At 45.0% G+C, this 26,941-nt stretch overlaps 1 protein-coding gene across 1 annotated transcript in view; it reads left to right on the forward strand.

Moving 5' to 3' along the window:
* The window catches only part of FBXW4 (F-box and WD repeat domain containing 4), a 609,765-nt gene that overhangs the window by 242,378 nt on the left and 340,446 nt on the right, over positions 1-26,941 (forward strand). The window lies entirely within an intron of this gene.

Consider the following 26,941-nt stretch of genomic DNA (forward strand, 5'->3'; position numbering starts at 1 on the left):
GGGCGAGGTCATCGGCACAGGAGGTCAACCACTGCGTGAGGTCGAGGGCAGCTGTGTTAGGGTCCGTTGTCCTGACTGGTGGGTTCTGGCTGAGGGAGGTGGTGAGCTGGTTGACGGTGATCTTGCTCCAGTTTCTGTGGAGAACCTGCTTCGGGTGGTGGTGGATCGGGTTCTTTTTGAAGCTGAAGTGGACGCAGCTGTGGTCAGTCCAGTGAAGTCCGGTGGAGTGGCTGAAGGTGACGTGCTTGCTGGATGAGAAGAGGGGGTCGAGCGTGTGGCCGGCGTAGTGGGTGGGGGTGTTGACCAGTTGCTGGAGTCCGAGGTTGTCCAGCAGGGCGGTGGTGTTGCGGTCGTTGTTGTTCTCCAGGTGGAAGTTGAGGTCCCCGAGGAGGATGTAGTCGGCGGAGGGGAGAGCGTGAGGGCTGATGAAGTCCGTGATGTCTTCGCAGAACTGTGTGCGCGGTCCAGGGGGTCTGTAGATGAGGGTGCCTCTGAGGGTAGTCTTGGGGTCGGTGTGAATCTGGAAGTGCAGGTATTCGGCGGCGTTGAATGTGTCGATGGAGTCAGTCGAGATGCGGATGGTGCTTTTGTGAACGATGGCGATGCCCCCTCCGGTCTGGTTGACGCGATCCTTCCTGATGATCTTGTAGCCGTCCGGGATGGCTATGGCGATGTCGGGGGCTGAGGAGGCGTTCATCGAGGTTTCCGTGAGGAAGGCGATGTCTGGAGATGCGGTGTCGAGGAGGTTCCAGAGTTCCACGGCGTGTCTGTGGACGGAGCGGGTGTTGAGCAGGATGCACTTGAGGTGGTTGCTGTTGTCCGTCCTGATGGGTGCGGTGCCGGGTCGGACGCAGGAGAAGTTGCAGGATCGGCAGGCGAAGGGTCCATGGGTGCGTCGCGGGGATGCTCGGTAGCACCCGGGGGCTCGGGCGGTGTTGAGTGCGATGAGTGTGGCAGCATCGTAGGTCCTGCGGGGGGGCTGGCGGACGCGGGGGCCAGGGGGTCTGGCGCTGGGCGCGGTCCAGGCGCGGACGGGCGCAGATGGGCTTACCTTTGGCGCACCTTCGGCGCACATAGGGTGCGCCCGCTGCGCGCGTCTGCTGCGCGGTCGCTCAGGGGGCGTCATAAGTAGGAGCCGGGAGGGAGGGTCAGGCGGGAGGCGGGAGGACCAATGGGCGAGGAGGGGAGGCGGGGCTACGGGGCAGCGGCGGCAAAGCAGGGAAGTGACCGGGGCAGCGGGGCCGGTGAGCAAGTGAGGAGCGGGGGCAGAGGCGGCAGGCTGCGGGCGGAAGGCGGACTTTAGGAAGAAGCGGAGGGCAGCGGCGAGAAAGAGGTGAGCGGTAATCTGCAGCGGTCAGGCAGCAGGTAAGGCAGTAGGCAGGCGAGCGGCAGAGCAACGAGGAGGGAGCGACCGCCTGTGGGGGCACAGGGGGTCATTATTGCTCTCTAAGTACAAATAAATTTAAAAAAACATCCCAAAAACAATGCAAAACTAGTTTGTTCTGTTTCTTTCTTTATTTTATTTTTTAAAGAAAATAGGTTATTTATGTCCTGTGATTTCTATGTTAAATTCTGGATTAGCCAGTAGAATCAAAACATGTGTTACATATCACTGGAGTTATAGAGCTTCATCTTCTACTTTCTTTTGGCAAACGTTTTCCCACATTTAGTTTTAAATCACCTAAATGTCACAGCAACATGAAACAAACAAGCATTTGCAATGCAATAGGTCTCGCATTATTAAAGTTAGAGCTATTGGCATTGCTAAATAATGGAACGCCAATAGCTCAAACTTTAATAATGCAAGAGCTATTGCATTGCAAATGCTTGTTTAAGTGGTGCTTTTGTGCACAAAAATGTATTTACCGATCCAAGTGGCATCTCCCATCTTGGATAGATGATTAAATTGAAAGCAAATGGTGCCCATGTCATTCCGCTGGAGTGAGCATACATTCTAACACGTGCGCATCAGTGGAATGATGCAACCGCCATTGCATCTTTTTATTTATTTATTTATATTTTGAGAGTGCTGCACAGTGTCCTGACTGTACAGCACCAACAAAAGAAATTGGCAAAACCAGTAGGTCCCAAAGGCGAGACCTATTCGCTTTGCCAATGCTTGTTTTAACCTTGATGTTTCTATTCTTTTGAGCTTTTTTCTTTATGTGCAGGCTTGATGCCCATTGTCGCACCGCAAACTTTGATATTTTGTTTATACTTTTCACTATCAGACCACCTGCATTATGTTGAATGAACAGCGGTGTTATATCAATGGTGTGTACATTTTGCCACATTGACTTGTTACATTTTCTTTCAGTACACCTGTTCTTAGGAAAGTCCATCCGGGAGTATATTAACCCCGTAGTTTTCAAAATATTATTTTTATTGAACCTTTAATTAATATCTTTTTCCTGTGTCTCATTTTCTTGTTGGTTTGCAACCATTAAAATATGTTGGTGACGTTAGCTCACACCAATCTAGCATTATTATTTTTTAAGCGCAATATGTGAATGCTTGTCCGTAATAACATTAACATTCAATTTGAAAACCACATTAACGCGCTCTTAGAGTAATGCACAAAAAAGCGCGCTACTTGATACAAGAAAGGCAGTAACAGTGTCACTGAGTATTTTGTTTAACAAATCTACTCATTCTCGTACATTTCCGTGTTTCCAGGATCAAATGTTTGCCTGTAGTACTGTTTTTGATCCGAAGTTGATTTTTTTTTTTTTAACAGATTTTATTCCATACTAGATATGCTTACTGTGCCTTACCGCATCAATTGTTGGACTCGTCCATTGTGTGGTGGATTGTATGTCAACATTTTACGGTCGAAAAACGAAAATATAACTGCACAAATGTGTAACATTTCTCAGCAGTGGGACATAATTAAAAAGAACATTCATGGGTAATTAACGTGCCAATGTCCAGTGCTGATGTTCTAACTGTGCTCTGAAAACCTGCACCATGGGAACAGGGATTCTGCGTGTATGATTCCTGCACTCAAAATGTACGTTTGTTTATTTTTTTCAAACAAATTGAAACTCTTGTCAGACGGTGACCCATTATTGGGGACTGCGGGTCACAGACACCACAACACGGAAATATTTTTAATTTTTATGTTTTTTAATCTGGGGAGATCATTTTTGACCCTTACAATTTAATTGGGGTGTGTTCACCCTGCTTCCTTATCGGGCCTCTGCTAGAGAACATTTTCCCTTTCAGCTAGACAGTCAGAGCACAGAAATACGCACCCCGTTTCTCGTCTGCAGAGACGAGATGGACAGCAAGAGAAAAAGCACCTTTGTCCAATAGGATCTGTTTATTTTTGTAAAGTTTTAGATCTGTGGACGGCCCTCGAACCAAGGTTAGAGGAGTAGTCCTGGCACTATTGGTCCCCGAGATCTCAGTCTTGATTAATAGGTCGGTTCAAATTGAGGCCTGGAAAAAACCCTTTTCTAATGCTATATTTTTTTAAACTGCTGAATACCAAATCAAGCTAAGGCACGTCCTTAATTATGATTGAGCTTTCACACTAAATTTGGAGACATTCGGTTCAGCCTTTTTCTGTAGCTGCATCATCGGCGTCCTATGGGAATTCAAATTGGAAAAGTCACTTTTTTGGATCAACCCAGCCCCTCACCCCTCTTCTGGGCCCCCAATTTTTAAGCTGCGCCTGACGGATTTCCACAAAACTTGCCATGCAGAGCCTAATCGCATGAGCACAATTTTGGGAAGTACCGTGCAGATTTGGGAAATAACAGAAGCTTTTTTTTAAAAAAAAAATCTAAAAGGTGTTAAGTGGTAGTTTATAATTTCATTTCTTTCCACTGAAATCGGTCTCTTTATTTTCGCCATCCCTCCAATGTATTTTTATTTTCTTAGTGTCTTCTTGGTCTTGTGTGGCACTTGGTCTTGTGTGGCAGTGGTACTTCATCAGAAATGGGAAGCATTTACACCCTACCCTGACAGTTCGTAGCGATAAAATACATCTGCTGACAGTATTTTGTCTCCTTGTGTTTTTTCTGAGTCAGTTCCCCTAAGATCAATGCCCCCATGCAACCCCCTTCTTTATTTTAACAGCTCCACTGACCAAAAGAACCCGGCGAAGCTCTCGGTTTCTCCGGTGGCTGAAAAGGAATAATGCTGTTTGAATTTATACACGAATTCCCTTTGATCACTGAGGTGCCAATTTGCAAACATATGCCTGTCAGAGCAGGCCCGCCATGTTTGTGTGCACAGCGTGTTCTGCAAGGAGACGACCAGCGTAAACCGATATTTGATGTTGCTCTTGCATGGCTGGCGGCCATATTTTACTTTCAAATTGGTGCATTTTAAATGCTTGTTAAAGGCAAGACTGTGAGCCTGCTGGCTTTTGAACACTTAAAACTGTTGCAGTTTTACAATTAACTGGTACTGGTTAAATAAGGATTTCACTTTGGGCTTGTATTGTTGTTGTTTTTTTCAAAAACATGACTGCCATTAGTATCTCTCTTGGCGGTCTCTGGGTGAAAAATAAAAATCTATGTCATAGACTGCCCAGTACTATTCGAGGTAAAATGTGCAGTCTAATCTGATAGGCTATTGACAAACAAGTCCTTCCTGAGCTAGCATCACTGCTAAGACCACGTGTATAGAGGGGCCTCATCTGTCTGCGATTCTCGTCTCCTCTTACATATTGGACTTTAAAAGGGGCCTGTTTCGCTGGAAGAATTCGACTGGTCCCAGAAACTGAGCACGTGCCCAGCGAATTAGTTCGGGGAAACCTATAGCTAACGAGATGACACTGTGTGATTCTTCCCTGCCTTATGGTAGAAAATACAGTTGCAAGTGGTTTACTGCAGATCCAATTTGGATTGTTAGACATTGGACTAAATGGACGGGAATCAAAAACTTCAGAAGAAACCAGCATTGGCACAGCCAGTAGGTCGCGTCTGTGCAGGAGCTATTGACTTTGCTGGTATGTTTTAGCGATGCTGTACAGCAGCGTCGCTGCTGTTCAGCATGCCTACAGGTTAGTGGGGTAAAGGAGAGTGACACAGGGTGTTGTAGAGTGGAGTGTTATAGAGTGACGTGGAAAGGGGCAAAGTAGTTTAGAGTAGATTTGAGTGTCATGGAGTGTCGTGGAGTGAGCAGAGTGTTATGGAGTGGTGTAGATCAGAGTGGAGTGGCATAGAGGGTGTTGGGCAGAGTGGAGTAGAGTGTTTTACAGTACAGTGGCGTAGAGCAGAGTAGATTGTCGTAGATTGTTGTAAAGCGGAGTGGCATAGAGTGGAGTAGTGTAGGAGAGTGGAATGGTATAGAGTGGAGTAGAGTGTTGTACAGTCGAGTGGCATAGAGTGGAGCACATTACAGTGTCATAGAGTGGAGTGGCATACAATGAAGTGGAATAGTGTCATATAATAGAATGGAGTAAAGTGGAATGGGGTGGCATAGAGGGATTTGCGAAGAGCGTAGCAGAGTGGACTAGTGTTGCAGAGTGCCATAGAGTAGATCAGGCTTTAATGGAGTAGAGCATCATAGAGTGGAGTATCGTAGAGTGGCCTAGAATGAAGTGGAGTCAAGTACAGTGGTGCATAGTAGATTGGTGTAGAGTGCATTGGTTTTGAGTAAAGTGGTGTAGAGTGCTTTGGCGCAGAGAGCAGTGTCATAGAGTAAAGGGATGCAGAGTAGATTTCAAAAGCATAGAGTAGTTTGTTTCAGAGTAGAGTGAAGTGCTGTAGCGTGAAGTGGTTCAGGGTAGAGTTCAGTGGTCGAGAGTTAAGTCATGCAGAGAAGAGTGGCAAGGAGTGCAGTGGCATAGAGTGTGATGGTGTGGAGTGGAGTAGATTGCAGTTGCGTAGAATAGTTTTTCAGAGTAAAGTGAAGTGGCTTAGAATGGAGTGGCGCAGGGTAGAGTGCAGAGGTGAGGAGTAGAGTGGCGTAGAGTGCAGTGGCGTAGAGTAAAAAGGTTTAGAGTGCAGTGGCATGGAGGGAAGTGGTGCAGATTAGATTAGAGTGGCGTGGAGTGATGCAGAGTGCAGTGGCGTAGAGAACAGTGGCGCCGAATGCAGTGACCTAGAGCGCTATGGTGTAGAATAGTGTGCAGAGTAGAGTGGAATGAGTTCGGTGGCAGATAGTGCAGTCTTGCAGCATAGAGGGTCGTAGAGTGCAGTGTCATAGAGTTTAGTGGTGCAGAGTAGAATACAGTAGCTTAGCATGCAGGGGCGTAGAGTGTTGTAGAGTAGTAGCGTGTAGTGTATTGATTTTCAGTAAAGTGGTGTTTAATGCACTAGTATAGAGTCCAGTGGGTTAGAGTGGAGTAGAGTAGAGTGGCACAACGTAGAGTGCAGTGGAGTAGAGTTCAATGACCCAGAGTACAGTGTTGCAGTGTAGAATGTCGTAGAGTGCAGTGGTGTATATTATATTGGTGTGGAGTGCAGAGGCGTAGAGTGGCATAGTGCAGTAGCATAGAGTTCAGTGGTGCAGAATAGAATAGAGTGACGTAGAATGCCTTAAAATAGAGTACAATGGCATGGAGTGCAGTGGCGTAGAGTGTTGCAGAGTATAGTGGCTTAGAGTGCTGTGGTTCAGTGTAGATTGGTGTAGAGTGCATTGGTTTTGAGTAAAGTGGTGTAGAGTGGAGTAGTGCAGAGTAGATTGGAATGGCGCAGAGTAGAGTGGAGCAGCACTGAGTTTAATGGCGCAGAGTGCAGTGGTGTTAAGTGATGTAGAGTGGCGTAGAGAACAGTGGCATGAAGTACAGTGCTACAGAGTAGAATAGACTGGCATTTATTACAGTGCTGTAGAGTGCAGTGGCGTACAGTGTTGTAGAGTTGTGGCGTAGAGTGCAGTGGTGCAGAATAGATTGGCGTAGAAGGCATTGGTTTTGAGTAAAGTGGTGTAGCGTGCATTGACGTAGAGTGATGTGGAGTGGTGCTGAGTAAGGGTGGGCGTAGTTCGCGAAGTAGCACTTCGCGAAGCTACGCAAAGTGAACTTCGCGAACTGCGTAGTACCATGTTCGCACTGTGCAAGATGTTGTTTTCAATGATTGCACAGTGCGGACAAGCAACCGGCACTGTGCAATCATTGAAAATGGCATCTTGCACAGTGCGAGCTGCAGTTTTCTGCTGCTCGAGTAGATTTTTACTCGAGCGGCAGCTTTCTCAACGCGAACTGGTAGTTTCTCATCGCAAGCGGTCGCGAGCATACGCGACCCCTCGCAATGAGAAACCTGACCTCCTCGCGTTGGGAATCTCGCCGGGAGGTTTATTTTCCATGCTCGCGATCGCGAACAAGGAAAAAGTCTCGCCGGGATGTCATTTTGCTTGCTCGCGGTCGCCAACTTGAAGTTGAGGACCGCGAGCAAGCAAAAAATGACCGCAGCACTACGCAACACTACGCTACGCGTGTTCGCACTGTGCTACGTGCAGTTCGCGTAGTGCGAAGTAGCGCGAACTTCGCAAACTTCGCGAGCGTAGCGTAGTGCTTCGCCCAGGCCTAGTGCTGAGTTTAATTGTGCAAAGTGCAGAGGTGTAGAGTCGAGTGGTGCATGGTAGAGTAAAGGGGTGTAGAGTGCAGAGTAGATTAGAGGGGTAAAGAGTGGATTGGCATAGAGTGCACAGGTGTAGAGTGGAGTGTGACAGAGTAGAGTGCAGTTGCATGGAGTGCTGTGTTGCAAAGTAGAGTGGCGTGGAGTGGCGCAGAGTGGAGTGACCTAGAGTGCAGTGGCAAAGAGTACAGAGGTGCATAGTAGAGTAGTGTGGGTTAGAGTGCATTGACGTGTAGTGGCATAGAGTGGAATATGCATGGTGTGGTAGCACACTGCCATTGCAGAAAACACATCTTCAATTGAAATAACCATTACATTTGCAAATACAGTTTTACTGATTAGAGTATACAGTACACAAACAATAATGTGTGGAAATGTCATCACCTAGTATATGGATTTGTTTTGATTGTATTTAAATATTAGATTCTATGTCGGAACCGGAGGCGAGGATTACGCTGTTTTTTCCACTTTTAATACAGCAGACATTAGAAAAACACTAAAACAGACTTAATTTCCCACAATCCTTGAAGGAAAAAGTCATAGTTCACACTTCAACAATGTTCAATCATTTGTCGCCGCAATATCTCTATATTCCTTTGTCACTCTCCTCTTCCTCTTTCTTCACAGCTCCAGCAGCCGAGTTAAGTGCCCTGGCCTTTGGCCTGTTTCCTTTCTCGTTTTCAGTGTGTTTGACATGGTTTCTGGGCATAATTGGAGATTACTGTGCTAGTTTCAAAGTTTTATGCTTAATTTTTGTCAATTGTTGTAATTTATAATGCTTGTGCTGCAGGAACGCTAGTCGCTCTTCTGCGGCTGCTTTGAATATGTACTGCGTGCTGCGGTGCCTGGACCAGTTGGGCGTTGTCCTCCGACCACTAGAGGGATCTGCGCTCAACGCGTCTCGCTACCCTGTGCTGGGCTGTGCTATCAATTTCAAGGAGATATTAACAATACAAAAAGCCTCCCCAACCACAGATCAAACAGAAAAACTTTTATCCTCAGAAGTCCTTTTTATTAACACTGAGATTCATAAATTAGTATTGTTTCTTTTTTTATATATCGAGTTTCTCCCATCAGGCATTGTACAGAATACCGGATATACGTCAGATGCTACACAGCACACGTGGGCAAGCATAGGAACAGACTCCGTTTAAATCTTCATTGTCATCAGATCCTGGCCGAATGACTCGAACACAGAGCAGGCTGAAGACGTGGAGAAAAAAGTAGCCTTCCAGATCGAAGAGATTTCCGCCAGCATGAAGGTAAAGAAGCCACATGACCCGTTACCCTGTGCTTTTTCTCGTACGTTAAGTAAACACTATAGCCACAACTCTCCACTATAAGTGCTCCTAACATACCGGAAACAAAATTACGTAAATGTCTGAACCCAAAACATTAAGTTTTAGAGAGGAAGAGATAGAGGAGATAGAGGAGCTATTGACAAGACCCTCCACATTAAACCCTGGCACCACAACCGCTACTCCTGTGCAACAATCAGAATTAAAAAAACTGACACGCCTTAAGAAAAAACAGATCCGTACAGCTCTCCACGGGGAAGTCCTTTTCGAACACCTGAGAGCAGGCACAATTCCTATTGGGCTGCAGGTTGAAAAGTTTCCCGTTATATTCATAGATCTGCCTGAGTATTTGGAAGATTTCAGTCATATCGGAACGAAATGCTCAAGAGATTGGATGTTCCACTCCATTAAAACAGCTGAACGCCTAAGTCTGAAAGAACTGAACCTTATACGAGAGCTAGAAGAAGCGTTCTTGAACAATATGGCAATTGAAAACACACAAGCCCTGCTCATTAAGCTGGAGAAGGAAAACTCGACCTTTAAGAAAACCACAGAAGACTTTAAAAGGTCCAAACTACAAAAAGGCATTACTAATTTTAATGAGAAAAAGATCTAGCTATACCTAGATAAGGAGTACTATCAACAGTCCACCAACATAGGGACCTTGAGAACTTATGGGGGCAGAAGCAGGAGACAGTTCACCACTTTCTCGGATGCCTCCTCTCACTCTGACAGTTCAAGTGATACTGAACCCTCCACCAGCTCCCGGGGGAATTAACGGACACACTTTTTTCAACCTGTACCTTTTTTTAGACAGAGGCAGCGATTGACGAGAGGCAGAACAAGAGCCAAGCAATGGTACAATTCCATCCCCACTCAATACCAGGGGGAGATGAAAACGAGGAGGAACGTATACAGATGGTAGGAAATGAGACCAGTTCACTATACAACCTGGCAGATTACAGTTTATCAACCAACAAAATTAAAGTATTGAAAAAGGGTCTACCCTTCATACCAGCGATTAAGCCTGACCTGGGACAAACTAAATTAGAAATCATTCAACTGGTCCAGAAAATGCGGCTGAAAGCATTCTTTGCCGATAAAACTGACCAGGTAGAACAAAACTATTCAGGCCTAAAAAATACATCTACCTTTTTTCCATCCACTGCCAATATGCCGATGGAACTTCTCACGATTTAGAACAATGTGATGAGAGACTTGGACGTATTAGACAGGTAGAAGAACTATACGAAGTGGAACTTGACGCAGAACAAAAAAAATGCACTGGATAACCTGATGAAAAATCTGGAAATCACAATCAAGCCTGCGGATAAAGGCAGGTCTATCATTATCATGCAGCGTTAAAAATATGAAGCCGAGATTATTCGCCAATTGTCGAATCAAGACCACTACAGAAGAACAGATGAAGATTGGACAAAATTGGTTCATTCTAAATTAACCAACGTAATAGCAAAGGGCGAAGAACATGGATGGCTATATAAAAAAGAAGCAAAATATCTTCTTAATGATAACCCCAGGACTTCTTTGATTTATGTCCTCCCGAAAATCCATAAGGACACTGAAAATCCTCCAGGGAGACCCATAATATCTGGGCTCAACTTCATCTGAGAGAGACCAGCCAAATATGTGGACACCTTTCTGAAACCACTGGTCAGCGCAACAGTGAGCTATATAAGTGACACAATGCAATCGATCACATTCCTGGAAGGCCAATCCTTTGATTCTGAAGCTGAATTGCTGGTTACCTTGGATATTGTTAGCTTATATACTAACATTCCCCAAGAAGCGGGCTTAGAAGCTCTTCAGTTCTTTTGGAAAAACAGACTCGGCCACACAATGTTTCTACCGCCTACCTCGACAAGTTAGCGGAGATATGTCTTAAAAATAATTTCATTAACTTCAATGTTGATCAATTCCTACAAATAAAGGGGACCGCGATGGGGTGTCTCTTCGCCCCAGAGATGGCTGTGATGTTTATGGCCCTATTTGAAGAAAATGGGTTTATAACAACAACCCCCATGATGGACACATAAAAACCTGGTGTTGCTATATCGACGACGTGTTCATGCTGTGGAAGGGAACACCAGAAAAACGAACGTCATTCCAAATTTGGCTCAACCAGAGGAACTCAGACTTCAGTTCTCGTTTAATTTCAGCAAAACTGAGATCAACTTTCTGGATCTTCTGGTGAAGAGGGAGTCCTGTATACATCACTTTACACCAAGGAAACTGATAGGAATACGTTCCTGCATTTTTCAAGATTCCACCAATGAAGCCTGTGCGAAAATCTCCCCTACAGCCAGTTCTTAAGAATCAGGTGCAATTGCACCAAAAAGAATGACTATTTTAACAATGCTGAAGTTCTCCTGAAAAAATTGGTGGAAAGGAATTACCCTAAGAAATTGCTCAAGTGCTCCATGAAAAGAGCATGGTACACCCCAGAGAGACCCTGCTGACTCCGAAGGAAAAATCGCAGGAAAAGCCACTGGTTTGTGTCACCACCTTTTCCGTGCTCACAAATGAAATGAAGAAAATTGTAAAAAGAAATTGGAACACAGTGAAAGGCTTAGACGTATTCAAAAACACACCAGTCTTTGCGCTGTAGAAAAATAAAAGCATTAAAGATAAGTTGGTTCGAGCAAAAATTACAATAAAAAGACATCCACCATCATTACGAACAATGCTCGCCTTGCCCCCCATTAAAGGGCATCGCCGCTGTGGCAACTGTGTCTCTTGTGCTAGTTCTATTGAAGGAACACAATTTACCTATGGCAACAAAAATGTGAAGCATGAAGAATTCACGAACTGTAATACACATAATGTTATTTATTGTGTACTGTGTCCGTGTCCAAAAGCTTACATTGGAAAAACCACCCAGCCAGTAAAGTCAAGGATATCCCAACATCGTTTATGTATAAGATGTAAAGTAATTAATGCACCCATGGTCCAACATTGCATCGACAAAAGCCACGGTCCAAATGACATCAAATGGACAGTGCTAAAACATGTCACGGGCAGCAATATTGATAGCCTGCTGGCAAGATTTGAGGCAAAAACCATCATGTACTTAGGGACAATAGAAAAACGGCCTCAACGAAATAAACAAGATTATGTACTGTATATAACAACATGCCGTGGACCACCGGAAAGTGACAATACTAAAATGCAAATACGACAGCACGCATGAGGAGCATGCAACAGGAACATCAAGACTCTGTACTCGCAAATATGAGTAAGACGCTAAGAAGAAGGTTAATTGCTGCATTACCAGATGCAAGACACATGGCTCCATGACGACCTGTGGCGTCCCCACATGACAGGAAGTCAGGCATTGTACAGAATACCGGATATACGTCAGATGCTACACAGCACACGTGGGCAAGCAGAGGAACAGACTCCGTTTAAATCTTCATTGTCATCAGATCCTGGCCGAATGACTCGAACACAGAGCAGGCTGAAGACGTGGAGAAAAAAGTAGCCTTCCAGATCGAAGAGATTTCCGCCAACATGAAGGTAAAGAAGCCACATGACCCGTTACCCTGTGCTTTTTCCCGTGCGTTAAGTGAACACTATAGCCACAACTCTTCACTATAAGTGCTCCTAACATACCGGAAACAAAATTACGTAAATGTCTGAACCCAAAACATTAAGTTTTAGAGAGGAAGAGATAGAGGAGCTATTGAAAAGACCCTCCACATTAAACCCTGGCACCACAACCACTACTCCTGTGCAACAATCAGAATTAAAAAAACTGACACGCCTTAAGAAAAAACAGATCCGTACAGCTCTCCACGGTGAAGTCCTTTTCGAACACCTGAGAACAGGCACAATTCCTATTGGGCTGCAGGTTGAAAATTTTCCCGTTATATTCATAGATCTGCCTGAGTATTTGGAGGGTTTCAGTCATATCGGAACGAAATGCTCATGAGATTGGATGTTCCACTCCATTAAAACAGCTGAACGCCTAAGTCTGAAAGAACTGAACCTTCTACGAGAGCTAGAAGAAGCGTTCTTGAAAAATATGGCAATTGAAAACACACAAGCCCTGCTCAATAAGCTGGAGAAGGAAAACTCGACCTTTAAGAAAACCACAGAAGACTTTAAAAAGTCCAAACTACAAAAAAGGCATTACTAATTTTAATGAGAAAAAGATCTAGCTATACCTAGATAAGGAGTACTACCAACAGTCCACCAACATAGGGACCTTGAGAACTTATGGGGGCAGAAGCAGGAGACAGTTCACCACTTTCTCGGATGCCTCCTCTCACTCTGACAGTTCAAGTGATACTGAACCCTCCACCAGCTCCCGGGGGAATTAACAGAGACACTTTTTTCAACCGGTACCTTTTTTTAGACAGAGGCAGCGATCGACGCGAGGCAGAACAAGAGCCAAGCAATGGTACAATTCCATCCCCACTCAATACCAGGGGGAGATAAAAACGAGGAGGAACGTATACAGATGGTAGGAAATGAGACCAGTTCACTATACAACCAGGCAGATTACAGTCTATCAACCAACAAAATTAAAGTATTGAAAAAGGGTCTACCCTTCATACCAGCGATTAAGCCTGACCTGGGACAAACTAAATTAGAAATCATTCAACTGTTCCAGAAAATGCGGCTGAAAGCATTCTTTGCCGATAAAACTGACCAGGTAGAACAAAACTATTCAGGCCTAAAAAATACATCTACCTTTTTTCCATCCACTGCCAATATGCCGATGGAACTTCTCACGTTTTAGAAGAATGTGATAAGAGACTTGGACGTATTAGACAGGAAGAAGAACTATACGAAGTGGAACTTGACGCAGAACAAAAAAAATGCACTGGATAACCTGATGAAAAATCTGGAAATCACAATCAAGCCTGCGGATAAAGGCAGGTCTATCGTTATTATGTAGCGTTAAAAATATGAAGCCGAGATTATTCGCCAATGGTCGAATCAAGACCACTACAGAAGAACAGATGAAGATTGGACAAAATTGGTTCATTCTAAATTAACCAACGTAATAGCAAAGGGCGAAGAACATGGATGGCTATATAAAAAAGAAGCAAAATATCTTCTTAATGATAACCCCAGGACTTCTTTGATCTATGTCCTCCTGAAAATCCATAAGGACACTGAAAATCCTCCAGGGAGACCCATAATATCACGGCTCAACTCCATCTTAGAGAGACCAGCCAAATATGTGGACACCTTTCTGAAACCACTGGTCAGCGCAACAGTGAGCTATATAAGTGACACAATGCAATCGATCACATTCCTGGAAGGCCAGTCCTTTGATTCTGAAGCTGAATTTCTAGTTACCTTGGATATTGTTAACTTATATACTAACATTCCCCAAGAAGCGGGCTTAGAAGCTCTCCAGTTCTTTTTGGAAAAACAGACTCGGCCACACAATGTTTCTACCGCCTACCTCGACAAGTTAGCGGAGATATGTCTTAAAAATAATTTCTTTAACTTCAATGTTGATCAATTCCTACAAATAAAGGGAACCGCGATGGGGTGTCTCATCGCCCCAGAGATGGCTGTGATGTTTATGGCCCTATTTGAAGAAAATGGGTTTATAACAACAACCCCCATGATGGACACATAAAAACCTGGTGTTGCTATATCGACGACGTGTTCATGCTGTGGAAGGGAACACCAGAAAAACTAACGTCATTCCAAATTTGGTTCAACCAGAGGAACTCAGACTTCAGTTCTCGTTTAATTTCAGCAAAACTGAGATCAACTTTCTGGATCTTCTGGTGAAGAGGGAGTCCTGTATACATCACTTTACACCAAGGAAACTGATAGGAATACGTTCCTGCATTTTTCAAGTTTCCACCAATGAAACCTGTGCGAAAATCTCCCCTACAGCCAGTTCTTAAGAATCGGGTGCAATTGCACCAAAAAGAATGACTATTTTAACAATGCTGAAGTTCTCCTGAAAAAAATGGTGGAAAGGAATCACCCTAAGAAATTGCTCAAGTGCTCCATGAAAAGAGCATGGTACACCCCAGAGACACCCTGCTGACTCCGAATGAAAAATCGCAGGAAAAGCCACTGGTTTGTGTCACCACCTTTTCCGGGCTCACAAATTAAGTGAAGAAAATTGTAAAAAGAAATTGGAACACAGTGAAAGGCTTAGACGTATTCAAAAACACACCAGTCTTTGCGCTGAAGAAAAATAAAAGCATTAAAGATAAGTTGGTTCGAGCAAAAATTACAATAAAAAGACATCCACCATCATATCGAACAATGCTCGCCTTGCCCCCCATTAAAGGGCATCGCCTCTGTGGCAACTGTGTCTCTTGTGCTAGTTCTATTGAAGGAACACAATTTACCTATGGCAACAAAAATGTGAAGCATGAAGAATTCACGAACTGTAATACACATAATGTTATTTATTGTGTACTGTGTCCGTGTCCAAAAGCTTACATTGGAAAAACCACCCAGCCAGTAAAGTCAAGGATATCCCAACATCGTTTATGTATAAGATGTAAAGTAATTAGTGCACCCATGGTCCAACATTGCATCGACAAAAGCCACGGTCCAAATGACATCAAATGGACAGTGCTAAAACATGTCACGGGCAGCAATATTGATAGCCTGCTGGCAAGATTTGAGGCAAAAACCATCATGTACTTAGGGACAATAGAAAACGGCCTCAACGAAATAAACAAGATTATGTACTGTATATAACAACATGCCGTGGACCACCGGAAAGTGACATTACTAAAATGCAAATACGACAGCACGCATGAGGAGCATGCAACAGGAACATCAAGACTCTGTACTCGCAAATATGAGTAAAACGCTAAGAAGAAGGTTAATTGCTGCATTACCAGATGCAAGACACATGGCTCCATGACGACCTGTGGCGTCCCCACATGACAGGAAGTCAGGCATTGTACAGAATACCGGATATACGTCCGATGCTACACAGCACACATGGGCACGCAGAGGAACGGACTCCGTTTAAATCTTCATTGTCATCAGATCCTGGCCGAACGACTCAAACACAGAGCAGGCTGAAGACGTGGAGAAAAAAGTAGCCTTCCAGGTCAAAGAGATTTCCTCCAGCACGAAGGTAAAGAAGCCACATGACCCATTACCCTGCACCTCTGTCCCGCGCACCTGGAAATCACTGGGGAGTAGAGCATTTGCTCTGAAACCTAGTTGGTGCAATTGTACTAAAAGCTCTCCCTTTTCTTAAAATTCATGCACTTAATTGCCATTGGAGGGGTCCCGTAACGATTAGGGCTAATCACACATAGGTCCTCACGTTTTGGAGGTCACTGTACAGCACAGATATATCAGCCGCACGTTACAGGCACTCATGGCATTAGACTAATAAGGTAAAAAACCGCATGCTGCCAGTATAACCCATGGCTATTGACTATCGGTTTGATTTTATTAAACCATAACTATGCCAGAATCGCCGATTTTTACAAATATTGCATGTTAAGTCCCGCAAGTAATGCAAGTCAATACAACGTTTTGAATTATACTAAGAATGTGTTTCGATTGTCCCTCTTCCTCCCCACATTAATGTTAGACATTATGACCCTTGAGGAACCTTAAAGCACACCATTCCAGTGCTGAAGGTGATTGATATCTCCATTGAATCAATGCCACCATTGGGCTATCAAGACAGCCAAATCCGGTATGTAACGAGCTCTTTTAATAAGATGAGCAAGATACAGTGTTGTACGCAATGAAAATAGACATTTTACATAAAACTTTACTACTTCTGCTTTAGGAACCCTACAGTGTCCTACATGAATTCTTCTGCGCCCTGATGAAGACCTTCACCCAAAAACATCCTTTTGGTCCCAGTTTTGAAGGTTGAAACGCGTTGGCTGTTTTACCTTGAGGCCAAGAGTAACCCCAAAAGGAAACAAAACTTAGATGACTGTATAGTTTGGGCTTGATTAGTTAAAGCGCAGACATAGAGTTTTCGACTAGTACTCTGACCCCTTTAGGACCTAGAAAACAGATCGCAGCGAGGATCTAAACAGAGTAGGTCCCGACACTGTTCAAAACAATGTTGGAAAGAAGAGTATTTCTTTTGTTGTTTATGTATTTTGATTAATACTGTATCAAATGTGTAGCAGTGCTTTGATTGTTTTTATGTAGTAATTTTGTCTTTAAATATGTGATTAAGGTTCTGCACGTTATGTAAATAATGCATTGTCTTTTTGTGCGTCATGTAAATAATGGAATGTTTGTTTACACTGTTGTGAAAATATCCAAAATGACACTGAGGTGTATGTCTCAAATTTAAAAAGATGGGAAAAACTTGAGATATATAAAAAAAGAAAGAATACCAATTTATGAATCTCAGAGTTAATAAAAAAGGACTTCTGAGGATAAAACATTTTCTGTTTGATCTGTGGATGGGGAGGCTTTTTGTATTGTTAACATATACTTGATTCCTGCTTCTCCATTCCTGAATTGAATCATTCCCCTTTTCATGCTGAATCAATTTCAAGGAGATCACTGCGCGGCCAGCAGTATTCTTGGCTCTGCCTACTCTGACCCCGTTTGCCTGTAGCAGGACACCCGTTCTGAGTCAGTACTTTACAAGCGCTGATCGCGCTTGCTCAATAAACCGGACACCTGCCCAGGCAAAATCTGTTAATCCCATAGTGCAAGGTGTATGTGGTGTACTCGGGCCTGGTACCCTGTATTTGGCCTGCTGTGCTGTTATATAGGAGTGGGAAACCTCCACCCTTATGAACCCTCTTACATCTACTGGGACCCCCACAGCACTGGTGATAATTTATACCTATGTTTGTTCTGGGCCCTGAGTAGGATAAGTGGCGTAGAGGAGTCATGTGTAGGAGGACAGTGTTACATACTTCCCCATAGATGACCATCTCTGCAAGTTATGGACGCCTCTATTTCTAAGGCGGTTTTGCAGGCGGGCCCCCTTGCAGAAGACCTACCTTCGAGGCTCGTACCCCTTGTACCTCCAGGCAGGCTTATCCCTCCTGCACCGCCCCCCTAAGAGCAAAAGGGACACAGAACCAGGCGTCGACCTGAGCACTTCTGTTAAACTGAAACAGGTGTTCCTGGAATATTCTCGGACCACCTCACTAGCGCCCTCCCCCCAGCCTGTTCTTTTAGGCCTCCAACTCCCGGGCCCCTCAGGGCACTTGTTTCTGTCACCTCTACCTTTGCCCAGTACCAACCCCCACCACCACCCCCAGCAGGATGTGGATTCCATTTCGGGTTCTGAAGCAGAACCAGAATCAGGCTATCGCCCATGGCGTCCTTCACCCCATTTGACACAGTTGGGTACATCTCTGGGGGATTCTGCCCAGACCCTGTCCGGCATACTAGATCCAGATACCCAGGTACACCCCCGCTCCTCAAAGTGCTTACCCGCATATAAGGTTGCGACTCACATCACGGGGTTGGCTTTGCAAGCCTCTGGACAAGGAGGTCTGCAACTGCATGAGAGTGGAATGCCCACGTCCCTCCCTAAAGCACAAGGTACCTCTTACCCTGAAATAGATGAACGCATCGCTACCTTTCTCAGGCAGTACATAGGGGATCCCAAGAAGGGGATCGACAGGTCCTGGTCGGCTTGCCAGGGCAAGCTCTTGGAAGTTGCTGGCCCCTTGACCCACATGCTCGATATGGCGGAAGACGCCAAGACATCTGGGTCATTGATCTCGCCCGAGGTTCTATCGGGTTGGGCTCAGCGGGCCATTATCTGGAGAACGCGTACTGCGTCCACTCCACGGAGAGGTGTAGGTCGCTCCTCATTAAGATTAACCTCAAGTTAGGGGAACAGGCCACTTCCGAGGCAGACCTTGTGGCCCAAGGGGGACTATTTGGGTACCTCTTTATTCGGGAGCTGGGCAAATTCCTACAGACCTTCATCTCACTAGACAAAGCCCAGGCGTCCATTAAAAGCATCTTTAACCCCCGGATTTTCTCTGTGGCTGGTCGAGGCAGGTGACGCTCATCTGGCCGCACTCCGCCTCTGGCTGAGGATACCCCAACATGAGAGGGCAGTACCAGGACGCCACCAGATATGGAAATTTCTACCCCTCCAAGAGCACCCCCATCACCAGGGCACAAGAGGAGGAAATCGCTGTGGCAGCAACCAAAGTTTCAATCAAGGTGAGAGTTCATTCAATTCCTTTGCATTTTCTACAGGGCAGGCTTCAGGGGTTCATCAACAACTGAGAATCCCTTGCCTCAGATGCATGAGTCCTCAAACTGTACGGGGGTTCCACAAAGTTTTACGGCTGCCACGCCAGGAAAGACCTCCTATCCCTCTGATCTTCTCTTCCGCGCACGCCGAGCTGGTGGACAAAGAACCCACAGAACTTCTCCGCAAGGGGGCCATAGTGCTCGCAAAACTGCTTCCAAGTGTTTTTTTAAGCAATCTCTTTGTGTTGGACAAATGGGATGGGGCTCAACGGCCTGATATCAAACTCAAGGAGTTTGAGTGGTCAATTTACCGCCATTTCAAAATGGAAGGTATCCATCTACTCGGGGACCTCCTTCAAACCAACAACTGGATGGTACATCTGGATCTGAAGGACATCTATCTGACCGTCCCGATCTCCCATCACCCCACCCCCTGCCACCACTCCCAACGCTGCTTCCTTTAGTTTCAATGACGAGGGACAATTTTGATTTTACCACGTTCCCCTTTGTTCTGTCCTCTGCCCTGTGGTGCTTCACCAAAGTGATCCGCCTGGTAGTGGACTATTTGATACCCCGGGGCATACGCCTGATAATCTATCTCGATAACTTCATCTTTATGGACCAATGCCCTTGTGCTCTGTCTCTACACCTTCAGACAGTGGTCTCTCTTCTCGAGTCGCTAGGCTTTGTTAGCAACCAAGACAAGTCGGTCCTTGTTCCCTTGCAATCTCTGGTACTCCTGGGCTTTGTGGTGGACTCGATCCGAGCCACCCTCAACCTCCCTTCATGGAAACTGACCTAGATCAAGCACGAGCTGCGCCGCCTCATGGCATGACCCTCCATATACCTGAGGCACATCGTATGGGTGGTGAGGCTCCTGTCTTCCTTCATACAGACCATTTTCCCAGGCCCTCTTCATTATCGGGCCCTTCAATGTCTGAAACCCTCTCCCCTTTGCAAAGGCCTTACTTACTCCTATGTGGTTCCCCTATCGGAGGAGGCTTGGGAGGAGATTCAGCGGTGGGTTGCCCATATTGAGGCATGGAACAGCCAGGCAATCTTCAGATAGATGCCGGACCTAGTGATAGAGTCCGACGCAAGCGGCTCCGGTTGGGGGCAAGATGCGAGGGATTTCTCCACAGGCTTAAGATGGTCCGCGCACGAAAGGTCCATGCATTTCAACTGTCTCGGGCCAAGGACCGCGTGCAGTTTTGTGTCCTCCTCAACATGGACAATGTGGCAGCAGTGCACTACATAAATCATCTTGGGATGGGTGGAGGGGGACTGCTCCAAGAATCTCTTGAATCTGTTGGACCTCGCCCCCAAGTTCTGGGACTACTGCTTGGAAAACCAGGTCTCTGTGACAGCGGAACACCTACAGGAATTGTCCAACCAGGTAGCGGATTCGCCTCCCGCCACCTTCAGGACGTGAGCCTTTGGTGTTTACACTCTCCAGTATTTCAAGCCCTTCACAGCAGATGGGGCCCGTTTTCTGTGGACCTCTTTGCCTCCTGTTTGGATCACCAGCTCCCAAGATGTTACAGTTGGAGGCCGGATCCGGGGGCAGCAGCTACGGATGCCTTCTTGCAGGACTGGCAACTTGAACAGGGTTATGTCTTCCCCCATTCGTGATGATCATGTGCCTTTCAGTGTAGGTCAGGAGACAGAATGCAGACGTCGTTCTGGTGACTGACTTGGAAATTGCAAGCCTGGTATCCGGTTCTACTGGAACTTTTGGGCGATTTTACAATCCCTCTACCCCTATTTCCAAATCTACTCAAAGATCCGTAGGGGAATCCCCATCATCTGGTTATTCAAGGATCTCTGTCGCTGATGGCCTGGAGGATTACAGGGAATGTTGGAAAGTCCCAGGCCTTTCGCAACAGGCTGTATCTCTCCTTTCGAGCGCATGGGCCGACAGCACCATCAAACGCTACAGATCGGCATGGTCTAGATGGTTGGGCTGATGTCACCAGAGACATTTGAAGTCTGTGGGGACAGACATTGTCCATATTCTGAATTTCCTCACTTCCTTGGCATCAGATGGCCTAACCTATAGATCATTAACACCTTCAGGTCAGCAATTTCGGCAGGCCATGCACCAATGGGTGACCATCCAGTTGGGGGACACCCCTCCGTATGAAAACTGTTGCAGGCCATCCGCCTATCCCTTCTTCTGGAACCCTGATACTCAGTCCTATGGGATGTGAACGAGTTCTTAAGAGGTTTTTATCTTGGAAATCCAACCAGTACCTTTCAAGGAAGGAGCTCTCACCTAAATAAGCCACTCTTCTCTGTTTGGTGTCTTTCAGCGAGTCTCAGATGTAAGATCTCTGGATCTAACCAGTACAGTTTTTTCCCCCGGATGAAGTTATTTTCCATATCTCATGGTGTACAAAATGTAATTCCTGCATGGTTACCTATCCTTCCTTTCCAGATTCCCCAAAGCTATGTGTAGCATGCTGTATTTGAGTATGGACTTGAAGCTCCGCCCACTCTCCGACTATATTTTTCATTGGCTTGTGTCATTGCCCTTTATAAATGCTGGCTTCTGATTCGTTAATAGGATTGTTAGCCCTTCCTTAGTACTGCCTTGTCTTTATTTGTAACCTCCCATGAGGACTGGCCTTTTTAGGTCTCGCCTATGCAGCGAGCGAAGTGCTGCATTGGAGTGACCTCTTGGAATCACTCCGGGCTTTTGTTGAAACTCGTGCATGTTTTGCACTGTTTCCTATTAGTACTTGTGCATGTATGGCGTTTACCCTGCGGGAGTGAGCAGCAGCGCCATCTGTTTGCAATTATCGCGCCTTGCTGCTCGCTCTAGCAAGGTAAACGCTGTACATGGACTTCCGGCTGCGCTCCACTGAATTCCCTTCGAGTGGTGCCCTCAGCGTCTACAGGCATCCAGTATCCTTTTACTAATGACTTTACAGCTTCCTCTTTCCTGTATCTGTATCTCACATCTTTCCTCGTAGTTATCCATGCCTGTCCCGCAGGAGAGTAAAGCGAAAAGAATCTCTGTGTTGTCGAGTCCGCTGACAATTCTAGATTGTCCCCTTGGGGGAGACATCAGAGGCACTCAAGGTTGGATTGCAAGTCTACGGGGCGGTGGCATTAAGGCAGAAATAATTCTTCATGTCTAAGGCCATCGGGGGGGGGGGAAAGGGGTTGTGAATTTCCACGTCTAAGAATGCTGCGAATAGATTTGCCGGGTTGCTGTGTACATTTGTGTTCGTGAACCGACTCCGAACTGTTGAGAATAGAATCCCTGGACTCTGAATTCACTTCTGAAGCTTAGGGGCAGTAGTGAATGGATCTGTTTGCTGTGTACTTTCAGCAGGAGGTAAATATTCTTTAAGTTGATATCTTTGACTTACTGTCCTCGAGCTGCTCCTTTTCAGCGTTCTGCGCGTATGCGTCTCCCTTTGTCTACGCCAGCAGCCTTCAGACCACTCCGCGCTCAGTCGTGCTGGGGAGGAGGAGACTGAGCGATGAAAACTTAGGAGCTTCCTCTCAGGCGCACGCGTTTCACCCTATTATTCGAGCTGAGCTGATAGTCTCCATATTAGGACCAGGCAGAAATCGGCCTCAGTTTCCCCGCTCAACTGCTTCCCAAGTGTTCCGTTTGTGCACCCCCATATGTTTGTGCCTCCCCAACATCAGAGGGAAGCTTAGAAGTACCGCTGCTAACTCTGTTTGTCCCTGCACCTCCCTGAAAGCGCCACAGCTGCCCGTATGTTTGTGCCTGCGCCTCATTGAAATCTATTATGGAATGCTGAAGAGGCACAGAAAGACTGTTGTTGTATTAGTGATGTACGTGTTGTAAGGGAACGGATCCTTTGTGATGTTCCTTAATAGCATTGGTAAGGTTTTATTCTAAAGTGCGTAATGTTGTGGGCAGATGAGAGACAGTCGTGGGGAGACAAACTACACTGCTTTTGCCTGGCATTCCTGTAGACCTCTTTCTTATTAAATAAATAAACTTCGTCAATCCTCCGTTATTTTGTTCAACTTCTATTTGATACAATTTGGTAGTACCACGCTTCTTCGGCATCCAGCATTCAGGCGGTCCTGTGGATTCGTTAATTTTGCTGTGGCAGGTTTTACCTCCAGTGAAAGCCTTGAGGAACAGCAAGTATATTGTGACCTGTTCGATTATTTATTTTTTTGGTGCAGATTTTATACAGCGCAAACTCGACGCGAAGGTATTGGAGCGCTTTGCATGAGCATCAGTTACGTTACACAAGGATAGATTCATTTTTAGGTCAAAGCCAATAGGTCTCGCTTTTGGGACCTTATAAGTATTTAGTTATGCAGCACAATATCCTTGGTGCAACAACATCAACTGTTGCATGGCTAAACACTTATAAGGTCCTAAAGGCGAGACCTATTGGCTATGCCAATGCTTGTTACTTCTCTTGTTACACGGTATGTCTTATTTAGTTTGTAAGCGCTATTTTCTTTAATGAGTTTCTCCTTCTGCAGGCACGACATGCTTTCCTGCAACATTCAGCGCGCCATGCGCTCTTTCAATTTCCAAGCAGCCCGGGACAGTGGCGGCTGCTTCTTTGAAGTGAAATAGGTCACGCATTTACAAAAATTTGAGCTATTGGCAATGTAAATGACAGTGCTTTTATTTATGTGCTAATTATCAGAACAGATAAATAAAAGGCTTTGTCATTTACAATGCCTATAAAGTGGCAAATGCGAGACCTATTATTGCATTGAAAATGCTTGTTTAATATTGAGATTTGCTATGAGCTGTACCAATTGGCGCTGGACCAAGATTCGTTTGCCTCAGTCAGAAGTCGTGTGGTGGACGAAAAACGACGCTTGCCAGAGACTTTTTAAAGCATTTCACACATCAGCTTTGTGTATTCCTTTTGCAGCCACAACTGTCACGGTTTCAAACTGCAATGTACAAGGCCCTCGACACTACGACGTTCTGTGCATCTACATTGCCTGGCCGTCACACTCGTGTTTTTTTTCGAGGGGGAGTTCGCTGCTTAAAGTTTATACGATGACCTTTTGAGCTGGTCTCTCGTCAGGATAAGATCGACTTTCATTTTGGCCCACTTTAAAGCCTCAGACGCACACACTTGCACACTCTCGCTGTCACAATATTTATCTAGCTTGTTTTTTCACTCCTCGCGCTTGGTGATAGATCTGACGTTACTCAGTTCTGCCCCTCCAAATGGCGGGCTTTGAATCAGTCAACTGTTTTATTAGAGAATGCGTATGTTCTGGCCTCCTCCCGCCCCTCTGTCCAGTCTCCGTCCATCCCATTCCCCACTTTTTTTTTAAATTGTAGACAATTATCCACGTCATTAATTCTTCAATTTGATGGCTGGTATAGCAAGGCCTGAAACACGCTGCTGACCTCAGATAATGGAAACTGCTGCTTTACATATTGACGCTGGAAGAAGTTAATTAAAATTCCTGAGAATAAAGGTGTCGGCTAACCCATAAACCTGTCACTTTACAACAAATCACGGCCATCCTGAATAAGGCAAAAGTGGTGTGAGTCTGGGATATCTCCATGATGGAGGGATTGGGAAAGGAAAAGAGGCAACATAGAAAACATACAGTTTACCCTTTGAAAAAGGCAGACCAGTCTTTGGGGGATGGGGTGGTGTGGAGAGCTGTGTACAGTCGGTACCTAATATAAGTGGGCAGAGCAGAGCCACCGTTTTGACAGGCTCTTCCCCAGTCTGCTGGGTTTTACCCCATTGGAAAATCCACTTGGCCGATAGAAATGGTTACTACCCTATGAAGTTGTAGATTATAGGTTTCTGGACTACATTTGCCTATGTGCAAAAATCAGAAGTTCTGGTAAAAAAAAAACATTGAAACCAATGAATGCCATTGCACACAAGCAACAAGTCCCCAGAGGCAACTGGAATGTTTTTCTCAACAGATAATTTGCCAGGAATAAAACATGTTTTCAATAGGATTCAGTGAAATCCAGTTGTAATTGGTCGTATGGTAAATGGTTCTAATCTACTATACAGAAACAGCATATTTCTGATTTGCCATGCTACTAGCCTGATATTGGCACTCGTATTCAGTTCTTCACAGGGTCTTTAGAGTGGAAACATTCTAGGAATGTGTGGACCAATAGCTTCCGATTCCCTTCCAAAAAAGACTGGTGCAAAAATATGTGCTGTTATTGTAAATTAAATGCATGTTTATGTTGAATTGTCTAGTAAATAAAACAGTAGTTTGTCACTGCAACTTTGATTTGAAGCTACGTTTTCTCACTTTTAAGTCTGCAGAAGAGAATTTGGTGCTAGACCTTATCTATGAGACATTTTTCTGAAGCTGATGCATCATTCATAACAGAACTATTCAATTATATATGTGTTTTTGTAGTGCCACTTTGAGATCCGGAGATAGCTATGTATCTGGGCCATGTATGACCATTCTGCACCAAATTTAACAAAGATGTTTCATATTTCTCGATACCAATATAGGAAACTTTAGTGAGATTAGATGTGTCCAAACAGGAGACATCCCAAAAAGTGCCTTATTGTTAACATTGTTATTGGTAATTACAACTTCATGCTTCAGCCTTAACTACAGAATGCTGTCTCTGTAAAATTATCTAACGCTATTTGTAGTTAATGTTTGTTGGCGGAGAGAGAAAAAAAAGGGGTGAAACTGCTGATATTATACAAAAAAAAGTATGAGACCACATAATTTGTTTCAAGTTTTAGATTTCCTGACCCTGTCTTTAGCGGTGCCTAGCTGGTTTGGGGGGTGTCAACATTTTGGGGCTTCTGCACAATGCCTGCATTCATGCTCAGCTGTCCCAGTTGTTTTCAATAACCCCCTAAATCGTGAGGCAACACAATTGAGAGCGCATTGAGTGTGGATGTGAGGAATTAGGTCAAGCTGAGGCCAAATAGTACATACATATGGATATATATTAGCATCAAAAGCCATTCCTTGAGTCCAATCACTGTTCCTCCCAAAGAGTCCAAAGGTGCCTTTGCAATTACAAACTAACTTGCTAACTGGCACAGCTGCAGCTGGCTTTTGGCTGTGCACAGCTGTCTCATGGTGTCACCGCCCCCCCCCCCCCACACACACTCTCCCATAATCGTTGAGCCCAAACAACGCGGTGCAAACTCTTTGACTGGGCAGTGTTGACAGAGCACAAAGTGTAGCTTCTGGCTACACACAGCACCCAACACATTAATCCAAAACCCTTTAATTGCTGATGTCGTTTGAGAGCTCATCAGTGATGTCATCAATGATGTCACTCGAATGTCAACAGTGGTGACATTGATGATGTGTCAGATGTCATCGATGAAGTCATGTGTGAGGTCAGGAGCAGCACATGGCATTAGTTTTTGCATTTTAACAATAAAACCTCTTTAACTAGTAGCGCAGTAGTTGTAAGTAAGGGTATTTGACCACAACGTCTTAAATCCATGCAATGAGAATTAATAACTATGAGCATGGCTCCAGGTGCTTTCTTCTGTAATCCGATTCATGAATGAAATCTTGAGGCATTGAGCTTTATTCTCTTGAGTCAGATGAACTTCGTTGTGGTAATAATCTATATTTGTTTGACATGTTGATAACTTTTGTGCCTTATGATGAATCTACATAAAAAGTGTTCAGTGATTAATGTATCTATTTAAGATTCTGTATTTTGTGCATATCTATCCAGGAGAAACACGTTTGAGGCGGGCTCTGAGAGGGAAATGTTTATATTTTTCGCTCCAAATGGGAATTCAATTTTACATTCTAGAACAGCAAAAGTCACTGGAAGGATTTACACCAAACTTGTCATGAACATAGAACTTTACTCAAAATCGTGCTTTTTGTGGTTTGGTGTAAATTTGTTTAGTAGCTTTTGACATATTTGTGTTTAAAAAAAGAGTAGGGCAGATTCAAAGGGTTAATATGTAGAGATATATTGGCTGT

This window comes from Triturus cristatus, chromosome 1_2 (genome assembly GCF_964204655.1).
Source record: "Triturus cristatus chromosome 1_2, aTriCri1.1, whole genome shotgun sequence".
Classification (NCBI taxonomy): domain Eukaryota; kingdom Metazoa; phylum Chordata; class Amphibia; order Caudata; family Salamandridae; genus Triturus; species Triturus cristatus.